Here is a 16,787-nt window from a genome sequence, read left to right as displayed (position 1 = left end):
ATCACCATTGTCCTTGTGTACTTGAAAAAATGTCCTTGTGAGATGTATGAATTTTTACAATTAACTTCATTCTAGTACTTTTGGATCATTATTATAAATATATTTTGGTTAGAGATAATTTTTATTATTTAAAGAAATTATTTAGTATAATTATGTATTTATTTTTATTTTATAATATTCAACTCATTTAAATAAAAATGCAGAATTATTATACATGTAATCATATTAACTATTATGTTGTATTAATAATTATTAGATATATATATATATATATATATATATATATATATATATATATATAGAAAAAACGAGACTTAAGGCTACACTTATATACAGTAGCTATAGTATACCAAGAAAAAAAATGAGGGACCTAAGGCTACACTTAAAAAATATAGCCATGGTATACAATGTGGCTATGCTTTACAAGTGATGCAGTAGCGTTGAAAAGCGTAGCCTATTCTGGCAAAAATGGAAGCTGAAAAGCGTAGCCTTTAGTCCTGGACAGCATCACTTGAAAAGCGCACCCTATTCCCAAATGCCAAAAGCGTAGCCCTTGGTGCAGAAAAGCGTAGCCTTTGAGAATAGGCAACGGCCGAATAGGAATCACCCAAAAAAACGTAGCCGTAGCCCAGAAAGCGTAGCCGTAGCCTAAGGCATCATTTTTTTCCACTTTTGGCTACACTTTTCAAATGTACTTGAATGAGTATTTTTCTTGTAGTGGAGACATTCATGGCAAGGATTGAGAATATAGGCTTTCTATCCTAGTCACTCATAACAATAATTAACAAGAGATAATCCTATTTCATCATCTCCAACATCGGGAGAAAGTCAAATAGGATCATTTAATCTCAATCCAAAAATCCTAATCAACTCACTAATTGAATTAGCAAGAGATTAAAGTCAATGGAAACAATATTAACTAATCACTCTAGATCACCAACATGAGTTGGGTATTCATGACTCAAGATTGTCTAATTCCTCTTTCCAAGCCAAAAATGCTCGAAGAGCTACTCTAACATCCAACCAAGCATTTTGTCAAACACTTAGAAGGCATAAAAAGAAAGCACAATAAATTGCAATGAAAGATAAATTCTACCACTACCAATTGCAAGAAATTAACTATGACTACTCAAATCAACAATGAAAGAACATCAAACATCAAATTGTATTAAAGAAAATCCAAATCCAACAAGAGTTTATAAATAAACTAAAAGAGGCATAAAAAGGGAAATTAACAATGCAACTAAGAGAATTAAGATGTAAGGAACAAGAAATTACAAGAAAAACTAAAGGAAAACAAGAATCGAACCCTAGATATATGATGCAAAGTGTCCTAAGAACCCTAATTCTAGAGAGAAGAGGGAGCTTCTCTCTCTAGAAAACTAACCTACATGATGCTAATCCTAAAAATAATTGCTCCCCCCTTGCTCAATCTTTAATTCAGCATGAAATACCCTCAGAAACAAGTTGGATTTGGGCTTGGGAAGCTCAGAAATCGCCCTCAGCGATTTCACTTTAATGAGGTCACATGCCTGACGTCACGCGGACGCGTGGACGACGCGTTCGCGTCACTAGCTAATTTCCTCTTCACACATACGCATGGGTGATGCGTGAGCGTGGCCTGCAAATCTTCAACTCACGCGTACGCGTGGATGACGCGTGCACGTGGCCCTCAATTCTCCAAATGCTCATTTCTTCATGAATTCTCCACTTTGCATGCTTTTTTCTTCACTTCTTCTGTCCAATACTTGCCTTATGAACCTAAAATCACTCAACAAACACATCAAGGCATCGAATGGAATTAAGGTGAATTAAAATTACCAATTTTAAGGCCTAAAAAGCATGTTTTTACACTTAAGCACAAATTAAGGGAGAATTACAAAACCATGTTATTTCATTGAATAAATGTGAGAAAAGTTAGTAAAATCCCCTAAATTAAGCACAAAATAAACCACAAAATTAGGGTTTATGAAATCTCCCCACACTTAAACCACACATGTCCTCATGCTAAACTCAAGAACGAAACAAAGGGTATCAACGTTTATTCAATGTGAACTATCTAAATGCAACTACCTACGTGCAATCTATCTAAATGAATGCAATTGCTTGGTCAAAATAAATCAATTCCCAAGAATACATATATGAGCACAAGGGCTAAAACAATAGCAATCAAAGTAAACCCACAATTGAATTGAGTTATTGAAAAGATTTTTCGAGCTTGCAAGAAAAGATGATCATAGGTGAAAACATGTAATTAAGCAATCGAACCCTCACCGGATGTGTATCCGCTCTAGTCACTCAAGTGTATAGGGTTGATTCACTCAATTCTCCCCTAATCATGCTTTCTAAGATTTGTTTTTCATCTAACAATCAACAATTATTTCATGCATGCATACAAATATCATGAGGTCTTTCCCATAGATTGTAATGGGGCTAGGGTCAAGGTAAGGATGCATATGGTCAAGTGAGCTTGAGATTTGAATCTTTGATTAACTTAAACTTCCCACCTAACCTATATAACAACCTATACAATTCTAAACAAACCTAACTACCCATTCTTCACTTTTTTCACACACTCATGCATTCTCTTCAATTACAACCCATATGCATTGATTATTATTGAACTTCACTTTGGGGCGTTTTGTCCCCTTTTTATTTCTTTTCTTTTTCTTTCTTTTTCTTTTTCTATATTTTTTCCTTTTTATATATACATTTTTTTCTTTTTTTTCTCTTTTTCTTTTGATGACTTATATACAAAGATACCAATGCATATAGTTTAAACATGATTAATACATGAGTATCTACCAAATTCCCAAAAATTTTGACAATGATACAAAAATACACTTTTATCTCTACCCAATGTTCCCAACTCTCCCAAAATTAAATGATAGACACTCTTACTAGCCTAAGCTAATCAAAGATCCAAACAAGGGACATTTATTATTTTTCACTTAAGGTTTGTAATGTGCTAAAATTAAGAACAATTGGGTTTAGCATAGGCTCAAAGTTGGCTAACAAAGGAAGATAAAAGGTAAGGCTATTTGGGTAAGTGAGCTATTTGAAACAATGGCCTCAATCATATAAGTGCATTCTGATGCCAGGGCATTTTGGCCAGTTTCACTGACCTTTTCTTTACTGTTTTAGGGTAGTTTCATGCATTTTCTTAGTAAATAAGCAAGTTTTGGGTAGATATTCACTTACATCTTGATTCAAGCAAACATTGTGAACTTTACATGATTTTATGAGAATTATGCATGAATTGAATGATAAAATAGATGATGCATGATCTCATGATCTAGAACCAAGCTTTGATGCACTTTATTTGCTTGATTTAAGGACAAAGGAAGCAAGGAAGAGCCACGTTAGTAGCCATGTTAGTAGCCACGTTAGTCTAACTAACGTGACCACTAACGTGGAATGGGAGCTAGCTTGCAACGTTAATGGAAAGAGTGATCACCAATAACGCCTTCGAAAGCCATTATAGCCCACGTTAGTGGCCACGTTAATTACATTAACGTGGAAGCTAACGTGGAGGAAAAGGGAAGCTCCAACGTTAGTAGTAAAAGTGAATACCACTAACGTTCCAAAAGTGCACAATTGGCCACGTTAAGAGTCACGTTAATTACATTAACGTGAACTCTAATGTGGGAGGAGCAAGGAATCGCCAACGTTAGTGACACTCACCTTTGTCATTAACGTTGGACTAAGCCAATATTGCCCACGTTAGTTGCCACGTTAATTATATTAACGTGGAAGCTAACGTGGAGGTAAGAAATTATGGGCCAACGTTAGTGACACTCACCTTTGTCACTAACGTTGGAGATGGCAATCACCACCACGTTAGTGGTCACGTTAATGCAATTAACGTGAGGCACTAACATGGGAAGAAGAGGCGTTTAAAGCTTTAGTGACAAATGTAAGTGTCACTAACGCTCTCGAAGCTTAGGCATGCCCACGTTAAGGGTCACGTTAGTTATACTAACGTGAACTCTAACGTGGGGAAAAGGGGCAATAAGCAACATTATTGGAAAAGATGAATGCCAATAACGTTTGCGAAGGACCAAGAGGCAACGTTAGTGGTCACGTTAGTGCCACTAACGTTGAAGTTAACATGGATCATTTTTGGCTTGGAACGTTAGTGAAAAAGGTGATCGTCACTAACGTTCTCGAACCCACATTTTCACTTAACGTTAACACCACTAACGTCCTAACTAACGTCCATGCCTAACTCACACTTTTTCTGCAAGCAAAGATGAGCCCACTGAAGACTGTAACTACTTCAACTAAAGATCCAAAGCCCCATATCCAAGACTTGAAGAGCCAACTAGAAGATCAGAAGAGTAGTATATATAGGAGTAGTTTTGAACTAGTAGGGAGTTTTTAGCATTTTGGAGAACTACACTCTGTATATTTTACTTTCTCTGCAACTTTTAGTTTTATTTTTCAGAATGTACTTTTCATTTAAGCTTTCCATTCCCAGAGCGATGAACAACTAAACCCCTTTCATTGGGTTAGGGAGCTCTGTTGTAATTTGATGGATTAATACTAGTTTTCATTATTCTTCTTCTTTCTTTTCTCTTGTTTTTACTAGAAGGCTTTCGATCTTCATCCAATTGGGTAGTTGTCTTGGAAAAGAAGCTATTCATACTTGGATCTCTTCGGACCTTGGAATAGGAATGAAGAGATCAGGCTAGAAATGCTTTCTCATGTTGGACCAAATTGGGATTTGGATGGATATAGTGACATATAATCCTACCAACACTTTGATTTAGGAATGCATGTGGTATAATCAATGACCATACTTCATCTCTTCTCATGAGCAATTAGACCAAGGAATTGGCTATTAATCAAGATTTGAGAGATTGGGTTGCCAAGGAATTGGAATCCAATCACTTAAGATTGCCAAGGAGATCAATGAATGCATTGATTGAGGAAGAGATGAGAATGAACTTGATCCGGAGAATACAACATCTCCTGAGCCCAATGAATCCCCCATTTCTGATCTTACCCATTCTCTTTACTTTCTGCCATTTACTTTTATGCTCATTTTCCCAATTCCCCATTTAAGATTCTCCAATTTACTTTTCGCCATTTACATTCTGCTCTTTATTTCCAGCATTTACATTTTCTGTTATTTACTTTCCCGCCATTTAACTTTCTGTAATTTCTCAACTCAATTTCTGCTTAGCTCAACTAGAATATTCCTCTAATTAAAGTTGCTTGACCAATCAATCCCTCTGGGATTCGACCTCACTCTATTGTGAGTTTTTACTTGACGACAATTCGGTATACTTACCGAGGGAAATTTGTTGAGAGACAAGTTTCCGTGCATCAAGTTTATGGCGCCGTTGCCGGGGATTGATTTTGTATCAACAATGATTAATTTAGTGGATAACTAGATTGAGCATTTTTCTTTTGTTTGATTTAATTTCATTTGAGTGATTTACTTTCAGTTTTATTTATTTTCTTCCCTTTACCCCTTACTCGTTTGTGGTGTTCTCTTATATGTTACAATTCTATTTATTAACCCACTAACTGTTTGATATATTGCATCAATCACACTAACAGCATTTCTGACAAGAATACTTCCTGCATTTATCTCCTTCTTACTTGTGCCTTGTTGGTTGTATGACAGGTAGAAGAAGCGGGGTTTTAACTTCCTTTGATTCTGAACCTGAGAGGACTCTCCTTAGATTAAGGAGGGAAGCAAGAGGAAAGAGAGTCGTTAGTGCTGAGGAAGAGGATGAGTATTTTGAACCAAACATGGATGAGAATATGGAGAACCACCATGAAGAAGAGGCTCACAACCATGGCAGAGAAGGTCCAGTGCATCATGCTGGACAAGAGAGAAGAGTTCTGGGATCTTAGATCAATCCAAACCCAGGAAACTGTGGAAGTAGCATCCAAAAGCCAACCATACATGCCAATAACTTTGAACTAAAGCCACAGCTCATCACCCTTGTTCAGAACAACTGTTCATTCGGAGGAAGTGTCCAAGAAGACCCCAATCAACATCTAACCACCTTCCTGAGGATATGTGATACTGTGAAGTCTAATGGTGTTCATCCTAACACCTATAGACTGCTTCTGTTTCCCTTTTCACTCAAGGATAAAGCATCTAAATGGCCAGAATCCTTCCCGAAGGAGAGTTTAACAACCTGGGAAGATGTGGTGAACAAATTTTTGGCGAGATTCTATCCTCCTCAGAGAATTAACAGGTTGAGAGCTGAGGTACAAACCTTTAGGCAACAAGATGGTGAGACTCTCTATGAAGCATGGGAGAGGTTTAAGGACTTGACAAGAAGGTGCCTGCCAGATATGTTCAATGAATGGGTGCAGTTACACATTTTCTATGAGGGTCTTTCGTACAAATCAAAAAAGGCAGTAGACCACTCATCCGGGGGGTCTCTGAACAAGAAGAAGACCATTGAAGAAGCCATAGATGTCATTGAGACTGTAGTTGAGAATGACTACTTCTATGCTTCTGAAAGAGGCAACACTAGAGGAGTGATGGAGCTAAACAACGTGGATGTACTGCTGGCTCAAAACAAGATGATCACCAAGCAGCTGGCTGACCTTACCAAGAAGATGGAAAGGAATCAAGTAGCAGCAATCACCGCCTCATCAGCAGCTCAAGAAGGAGTGAATACAGAGGCAGAGGATGATCAGAAACAAGCCAACTACATTGGGAACTCACCTAGGCAGACCCATGATCCATACTCCAAAACTTATAATCCTGGTTGGAGGAACCACCCAAACTTTGGGTAGGGAAATCAACAAGATCAAGGCCAAGATCAGAGACGTCACAACTCCAACAACAATATAGCTCACCAACATTCCATACAGAGATCATATCAGCACCCACCTAGCAACACCTCTCAACATCCATATCAAAACCAAAATGGCCCTTCTCATCCCTCTAATCTCAACTCACCACCGAAGATAGACTCTCAAGGATTGAGACTTTACTTGAAGGCATATGTAAGGAAATCCAAGATAACAAGGTGGTCAAGGAGAAGGTGCGAGCCAATATCAAAAACCAGGGAGACACTATCAAGAGGCTAGAATTTCAAGTGGGATACCTCTCTGAGAAGATTCCCAAACCTACTGACAGCTTCCCAAGTGACACAGAGAAAAACCTGAGAGGTGAAGCAAAGAAAGTAAGATGGGAAGAATGCAAGATGGTAACTATAAGTGATAGGGGGACTGAGGAAGAGCTGAATAAACCCTTCGAACAATCTGGAGATACTTCAGCAGAGAAGCAGGAAGAGGGTCACCAAGAAACCAAAATTACACAGAAGGAGATTCTGAAACTCTATGCACCTTTTCCCCAAAGACTCAAGGGTGGTGTAGAAAAGAGAATATACTAAAAGTTCCTCGACATGTTTGCATCCCTCCATGTAAACATACCATTCATCAAAGCTCTCCAACAAATGCCCTCATACATTAAGTGTATGAAGGAGCTGCTGACCAGGAAAAGCTCACTCAAAGGAGGGAAAACAATAGTGATGAATAAGGAGTGTAGTGTTTTCATTCAACCAGAGTTGCCTACAAAAAAGAAGGATCCAGGGAGTTTTCACATCCCCTGTGCCATAGGAGAAACATTAATTGATAAGGGACTCTGTGATTTGGGAGCAAGCATTAATTTAATGTCTCTATCCCTCATGAAGAAGCTGCAGATCAATGAGCTAATGTCCACTGATAAACCCATATTTTATGACATATATTGTGCTCAATCCAAGAGATTTATTCAATCCTTCACCCACTTATTCATGTAAATTGCATGGTTTTACTTTCCCTTCCTTATTATGTGATATATGTAAAATACATGTTTCCTATGCTTTGAAATTATTTATTTTAATTACCCTTTATTACCATTCGATGCCGTGATTTGTGTGTTGAGAAGTTTCAGATCCTTTAAGGCAGGAATGAGTTAAAGGATGGAAAGGAAACATACAAAAATGGAAGGAAAGTACAAAATGGAGTTTTTGAAAGAAAATGGCAGTGACGCGAACGCATGGACGACGCGGCCGCATGCCCAGCGCAAAAAGGCAGCAACGCGAACGTGTGACTGACGCAGACACGTGCCTTAAGCAGAACACAGATGACGCGGATGCATGACCGAAGCGAACGCGTGACAAGGAAAACTCCAGATGACGCGACCACGTGACCCACGCGGACGCGTGACAGACGCCACGCACCAGAAATTACAGAAAACGCTCCTAGCAATTTCTGAAGCCTTTTTGGCCCAGATCCAAGTTCAGAAAGCACAGATTAGAGGTTATAAAGTGGGGGAATGCATCCATTCATAAAGGAATGTATTGAATTATTCACTTTTCACAGTTTAGATGTAGTTTTTAGAGAGAGAGGTTCTCTCCTCTCTCTTAGGTTTTAGGATTAGGATTTCTTATTATTTCAAGTTAGTATTCCAACTCTTTATCAGGTTCAATATTCCTTTTTATTATTTTCTTAATTTAATTTATGAACTCTTCCATGTTACATATGATTCTTTTAATTAATATTATTTGAGGTATTTCAGTTTATGATTGCTTTCTTTTATTTATGTTACTATTGCTTCCAATCTGAAGACATTTTTATTCGAGTAAGTTTATTTTTCCCCTTTTGGCTTTGGTTAAGTAATTGGTAACTCTTGAGTTATCAAACTCATCGTGATTGATAATTGTTATTTTTGCTAATCAAATCGAATTCCAATAACTCTAGTCCTTCCTTAGGAATTGACTAGGATCTGAGGATCAAACTGATTAGTCCACTTGACTTTCCTCTGTTTAGTAAAGGTTAACTAGGTGGGATTAAACTCAATTCTCATCACCATTGATAAGGATAACTAGGATAGGACTTCCAATTTCTCATACCTTGCCAAGAGTTTATTTTATAGTTATTTATTTATTTTACTTGTCATTTAATTTACTTATTCCTTACTTTTAAAACCCCCAATTTACAAAACTCATAACCAATAATAAGAACATACTTCCCTGCAGTTCCTTGAGAAGACTACCCGATGTTTAAAGGTTATCAATTTTAAAGGGGTTTGTTAATTGTGACAACCAAAACGTTTGCACGAAGGGATTTCTGTTGGTTTAGAAACTATATCTACAATGCGACTGTTTTTATAAAATTCTTTACTAGCAAAAATCCTAACGTCAAAATGGCGTTGTTGCCGGGGAACTGCAATCATGTGCCGTATTATTGGTTATTGTAAATATTTTTCTTTTATTTGTTTAATTGTTTTTGTTTTTCCCTTTTTATTTTTATTAGCTACTTTGAATTCTCACCCCTCTCGCTTTGAGTTTGGTTCTAATATCGTTGAAGGGAACGGAAGTTATAACAGGAACATGCATCAAGGTCAGAGAACTCAAAGATGGATGGAGCCAAGAGGATTTGATCAACCCTTTAGGCAACAACACCCTCCAAGATATCATGGACAAAGACCATTCTACAATGCATACCAAGCTGATAGATATGGTGGACAACCTTGTAACTACCAACAAGCCCCACCCTGTGCCTATAGACCATCCTCTCAACATAACTTTGAACCACCACACTCACAAGCTTCTTTTCACCATTCAACGCCGTATGATCCTTATTTACCCCAGTTCCAATCCGATTACTCCCAAACACCACCACTTCCCTATGTACCATGCCCAAATCCATCACCTCGAGAATCACAGTCTTGTCTCAAGGAAATAGTAGATCAACTTCATACAACCCTTCATCAGCTGGAGCAAGCAATACATCAATTAGCTTCCAGACGTTCAAACCCTCAAGGAACTCCAATAGCTTTATGTGGAGAATCTAATGACGAACGTAGCATGAAGGAGACACTAGAAACCCTAGAGGGCAGTAATGAGCACAACTTTGTTCTGGAACAATTGGAGAAAGCTCAAATTATCCAAGAAGAAGAAGTACTGATTGAAGATTTAGGAGATGCTGAACCTTCATGGGAATCCAGAGTTGTGAAAAATACCGTCAAGGACGTTAAAATTGATGCTAAGGAGGATAGTGCACAAACCCTAAGGCATGTATTTTATGAAGAACTAGACGGAATGACCTAAGACGCAAGTTTCCTTGATGATAGTAGCCTTAAGTCAGGTTCTCCTAGTAATGAACTTGCATCCGCAAGTGAATTCTCTGAGATCAAAGAATCTTCCCCAAGTGAATACGAAGATGATGCGGAGGTAGATTTCTCTCAACCTCCAGCTTATGACTTAAGTGATGAGGAATACATCGAAGACTTTGATCAAGACACAGATGCATTTGAAGAATTTTGCAAGGAAATGGAGGAATTCACAGAAGACTACAAGGGAGTGGAACTTACAGAACCACTGGAAACACCTATCCCAAGGCCATTACCACCCAATACAGGCTTCAAGTGGGTACAATTCTTAACCTTTAACTTTACTTTTCCACTTGAACATGGTTTGCTTGAAACAGATGGCCAGCTTAGAGCTCTCTGCAGCTTTAAGAGTAAGAGGGAAATGGCTCGTACTCAGAGCTGGTGCACAAGGTTCAATAAGGTTCCACGCTTTAACTCGAAGCGCACGGATTGGTATCATGTTCAATCGAATAGATCTCGAAAGACGTTTGGTCATCTTGGTGAGAATACAATCTCTAAACCGCACGGACGGAAAAATATAGATCAAAACGAAGGCGGATTTAAAAGAAAAGTTTGGGATCCTGGAAAATATTCTGATATTCGTCACCCCGGGAGCCTGAAAATCTGTTTGAAGCTGCTCAGAAGCTTTACATGCCAAGTTTGGGACCCCAGAGGCTGTTGGCATTCCAAACATTGGTGGAGATTTCTGGATGAATTTAAGCATAAGCCACCATAATAGGAAGCTTATCCAATATCCAACTTAAGGACTTTAACTAAAAGTGCTAGGTGGGAGACAACCCACCATGGTATGATCGTTCCTGTTTCTATTTTATTTTGTTTTATTTATTTTTATATTGTTTTATTTTCACTGAACCTGGATGCTATTCATAACATTTGCATTTAGCATTGCATACCTGCATTAAAAAAAAAGAAGAAGAAGAAAGGCGTGCGACGCGACCGCATAGCTGAAGCGATCGCGTCAGTTGCAAAAACCACCTCCCATGCGTCCGCGTCATTCACGCGGCCGCGTGATCTGGAAATAGGCGTAAAAATCCGACGCCCAGAAATCTGGGCTGGAATCTTGCGGCTATCATGCGTTTAGCACAAAACGGCTCACGCGTTCGCGTCCATCACGCGAACGCGTCACTAGCAAAACACCCATCCCACGCAAAAGCATGAGCGACACGTTCGCGTCGCATGGATTGCACAACACCCCAAAGGAGACAGAGAGTTGCGCTGAAACGACGCTGGAATCGTGCGTTTTGCACAATTTCCAGTGACGTGGTCGCATGCCTCACGCGACCGCGTTATTCATCCTTTTTCCTATTCTATGCGATCGCGTCACTCACGTCATCGCGTCACTCACGCGATCGCGTCAACCCCCCCATCCACCCTAGCCACGCGACCGCGTGCCCCACGCAATCGCGTGGATTCAAATTCACTAACCCCAGTAACGCGAAACCCTACCCCCCCCCCCCCCCCCCCCCGCGTTCCCATTCTTCTCCCCCAACCCCCTCTGCTCTCCCTCCCTCCTTCCTCTACACCCTTCACCACCACCAACGCCGGACCGCCGCCCCAGCGCCGACCACCCAGACCCACCGCGCCGACCACCCCTCCCACTCCTTCTTCCTTTCCTCTCCTTCTTCTCTCTTTCTCATCTCTTCTCCCTTCCACCACCGCGGCCAGCCACCGCCACCCACATCACAGCTGTGCCTCCCACCACCACCCTCACCCCCTCCCATCCTTCCCCCTTAACCCCTACCCCTCCCATTACCCCTAACCCAAAACCCCTACCACCGGACAGCCGCCCACCGCCGTGCCAACCGCCTGCACCGCTGCGCCAGCCACCACCACCACCACCCCCCAGCCATCTCTCTGCCCTACTTTCATTCATACGCCTACCAGGTTCCGCAAACCACCATTCTTCTTTCAATTCGTAGTTAATTGCACATTTTTCCATTTACGTTCAACACTAGGCTAGTTAGAGATGTATGTTATAGTGGATTCTAGGTTGTTAGGTAGCTAGGATGTGGTTAGTGGATTTAGGCCTGATAATTACGCTGTTCGTGCTTTTTATTTTATCAATTTCGTAATTCTTATGTTGTTGCTGTTCATATGCTATTCTTTACTGTTGAATGCTGCTTTTTACACTATTTTTTTGTTTTCATATTCTGTATTTGTATTTGCAGCTATATTTTAATTCATATGAACTATTCTGCTTGCTGTTTATTACCCAGGAACATCCAATTTTAGCCGGAATGCTGCCCAAATTTCTATAAACTGTTCTGATTTTCCTTCATGTTTTGGTTTTGGCAATTTGGATTCTGCTTTACTCAGCTTTTACCAAACCAATTCATGAATCCAAGGACAAGCTTTCTTATTCTTTTCGATTTCCTGGTTAATAAATTGCATTTTTGATGATTCAATTCCAATTTTTGCTATTTCCATATCTATATGAATCATCATCAACCTTATTTCCTTGTTTGAATATGAGTTGACTGTTGCTTATATTTGTGAATTCTTGTTACTTAGAAACTGATCATCATGCCACTTACTCTGACTTTCTTTTTACTAACTCTTTGCTTTTAACTTTCTAACCTCTTTTTCAATCCTAACCAACCTAATTTTCCAAACATCTCTTCTTGGTTTTTCACTATTCTCTTTAACCTTCTAACCAAGGCATGATTATAGTTTTTCCTAATTAACATGAATTCTATTTCTATTACATTTTGGATTGTAAGTTTTTCTTCTCGGATTTCTAACTCCTATACAATCCAAAATGCACAATTATTCACCTCATTTCATTATTCTACTGCTCCTTTGCCACTTTATGCTTATCTTGTTATTTGCCTACTTGTTTTCCTGTTTTTATTATAACTTGGATTTTTGTTTTTTTCAGGATGTCTGACCCTCAAAGAAAGGGAAAAGGAAAGGCAAAAACTGGCAAACAGAAAACAGGTGAATCCTCTATGTCTCTCCTGGAGCTTATGCATGATTAATCCTGGCAGGAGAAGCACTTCACCCCGTAGGAGAAGGCTGACCAGATCCTCTCTGCCAATGATCCAATTAAGTTTGCAAACCGATACTATGAGCTCAAGTATTCGGTGTTTGCTACCTCCAGAAATCTATACCTGGAGAGGACTCTGAAAATTCTAGAAGAAATACAACAGTACACCTCCGATCAGATCAAACAAAGAGGCTGGTTCTTCTTGGAGAGGAATTTGACTGAGGTCAATGCTTCCTGGGTAAGAGAATTCTACTTCAATTATTTCAAGACTTCCCTGGATGCAGTGCACCTCAGAGGGAAACAAATACTGGTCACTGAAGAGGCCATTGAGGATATTCTGCGCCTTCAGCCTAAGTCAGATAAGCCTGATGTTTACCAAAAGGCTGAAGAGGACATGCGTTTTCTGAGATTTGACTGGGATGCTGTCAAGGAGAGGATAGCCCTTGACCCTACTGTCCCATGGGTCATGGGTAAGAACACCACCATGCCTAAAGGAATCAAGCGGATATACTTGAATGATGAGGCTCGGCTCTGGCACCAGATCCTGAGTAACTTTATTATGCCGAGCACTCATGAGACGAAGCTGCCTGCTGCTATGATCACCCTCCTCTGGTATGTGATGGAGGGTAAGGACCTGTACCTGCCACGATTCATCTGGCACTATATGGCCAGGGTACATGTCAGAGGCACCCTCCCATTCCCTTATCTGGTCACCCAGCTAGGCCGTCGAGCTGACGTGCCTTGGGAGGATGCTGATGAGAAGCCACCTGCTGCGGACTGCAAGAAGATCATTCCTCACAACAGCAACTTTCTGGCTTTAGGCCACAGACCTTCATTCCTTACTGCTTCTGATGAGACAGCCACACCTTCAGCTAGCCCCTCTTCTTCCACTGCTGCACCTGCCCCACCCACTGCACCCCCACCTGCTCCTGAGCCTATTTATCATTTGGTGCATCGCCTCTTCGCCCGATTGGACCGTATGGAGCGTCGCAACAAGAGACGCTATGAGCACCTCAAGTTGATGATCCAATCCGATGGCGACATCTCCTCCGAGCCTGACACCCCTTCTGACACATCTGAGGCAGAGGCGAGCGCTCATGAGGAGGAGACACAGGCCCAGGCGGAGCAGGCAGGACCACAGCAGGCTGCGCCACAACAGGAGGAGCCACAGCAGCTTCAGGCTGCCGATACATAGATTTCTATCCAGTCAAAGCCTCTACTACAGCAGACAGATCCTCCTACCCTCATCCAGTCTGCAGATCCTCAGACCACCACCGGGACTCCAGCAGCCCATCCCTCCAGTGATGACACTCCTTCACACCCGGCTTGAGTGAGCATCGAGGACGATGCTTTATTTTAAGTGTGGGGAGGTCGCCATCTCTGGCGTATCTTTTTGGTGAACCACTACAGACACTTTTATCTTATTTTGGTTATTTTTCTGTATTTTTATCTTTATTTTTATTTTTATCCTTCAGTACTTATACATTGTCCTTTTTTATTTTTTATGTTATTTCTGCATTTTGCACCTTAGTTCATATTTTAGCCATTTAGTTTAGTTGCAATTCTAACTTAGTAGTTATAGAATATGTGGATTAATTAGTATAGTTTGCCCTTTTAGCATATGATAGTTTGGTTTAAATTGAAAAATAAAAAGGAAGTAAACTAGAGACTTTAACATAACCAAAACAATCCACACACCTTGTATATATAGCATTACATGTTAGTTAGTTAACAACATTTCATCAAGGAGGAACACTAAAACTTTAAAGCCACCCAAAAATTTTACATTGAGATTAATGGGAACTCTTGATTTTTACTTACATGACATGTGTAACTGATATATAAGTTTTGAGCTAGAGAACACACAGCCTGTGAGTTTTGAGCTTAATTGTATGGTTACATTTAAACCATAAATTTTATTCCTGTGTGTTTCGCCCTTCTTTTTATTCTAATGTTCTTTACTTTGTTTTAATCTATATGTCTGATTATAGAATATAGATACATACCAAGAAAGTGATTGAGGCCATTACTTGAATTATTTGCTCACTTATCCCAAATTAGCCTACCTTTTACATCACCCTTGTTAGCCCCCTTGAGCTTTTTAATCCCCTCTTGTTCTATAAACCACATTACTAGCCTTAAGCAGAAAAACAAATAAATCCCAAGTTGAATCCTTGGTTAGCTTAAGATAAGGTATTGTGTATAATTTAAGTGTGGGGAACTTTATGGGAACATGGATGATAGAAACAAAGGTAGAAAGTTAAAAAGAATAAAATAAAAAATTTTGGGAAGCATGCTCATGTGAAATCAATTGGATTACCATGTGCAAAAAAAAAAAAAAGAGAAAAAGTTTTTATTTTCGGTATTTAATTAAGGGGATACAAAAAAAAAAATTCCCAATTGCAAGATAAATACACATAGGATAAAATTAAAGTTAATGCATGAGCTTGCAACACAAAGTGAGAAAAGTTGGGCAAAAAGGTTAAGAAACTTCGAATTGCAAAATGTGTATATTAGGTGAGATCTTAGACTAATCAAGGATTCACTTATTAGCTCACTTTGCCTTATACATATACCCTTACCTTCACCTTGGCCCCATTACAACCTTAAAAAAGACCTCATGATTTTTGTATGCCTATATTCTATAATTGTTGATTGGTTAGATGAAGAACAAAGTTATAGAAAGTAAGGATAAAAAGAAGAATATAGTGATTAACCCAATAAACACTGAGTGACCAGAGAGTAAACACATAATCCAGTGAGGGTTCAATAGCTCATCACCATATATCTCTGCTTAAATTGTTAATTGTCTTGTAAGTTTGTAAAATATTTTACCCATCTCAATTGTAAAAGCGCTTTAACATTATCTAAGGTTGGCTATGCATATATGATTCCTTGAGAATGTGAATTAATTTAACTACATGTAAGTTTTATATACAAGTAAATGACAATTAGAATTGCATGATACATTTAGGTAGTTGCATTTAGGATAGATTGCATTGCATGAAATTCCACCACTTTAACCTTACCTTACACTTTATCTTGGACTAAGCATAAGGACATGCTATTGTTTAAGTGTGGGGAGGTTGATAAACCCATATTTTATGACATATATTGATAAACCTTCACCCACTTATTCATGTAAATTGCATGGTTTTACTTTCCCTTCCTTATTATGTAATATATGTAAAATACATGTTTCCTATGATTTGAAATTATTTATTTTAATTACCCTTTATTACCATTCGATGTCGTGATTTGTGTGTTGAGAAGTTTCAGATCCTTTAAGGCAAGAATGAGTTAAAGGATGGAAAGGAAACATACAAAAATGGAAGGAAAGCACAAAATGGAGTTTTTGAAAGAAAATGGCAGCGACGCGAATGCATGGACGACGCGGCCGCATGCCCAGCGCGAAAAGGCAGCGACGTGAACGCGAGACTGACGCAGACGCGCGCATTAAGCAGAACACAGATGACGCAGACGCATGACCGAAGTGAACGCGTGACAAGGAAAACTCCAGATGACGCGACCATGTGACCCACGCAGACGCATGACAGACGCCACGCACCAGAAATTACAAAAAATGTTCCCAGCAATTTCTGAAGCCTTTTTGGCCCAGATCCAAGTCCAGAAAGCACAGATTAGAGGTTATAAAGTGGGGGAATG

This window comes from Arachis hypogaea, chromosome 17 (assembly GCF_003086295.3).
Source record: "Arachis hypogaea cultivar Tifrunner chromosome 17, arahy.Tifrunner.gnm2.J5K5, whole genome shotgun sequence".
Classification (NCBI taxonomy): Eukaryota; Viridiplantae; Streptophyta; class Magnoliopsida; order Fabales; family Fabaceae; genus Arachis; species Arachis hypogaea.
Note: the sequence above shows the minus strand (reverse complement) of the source record.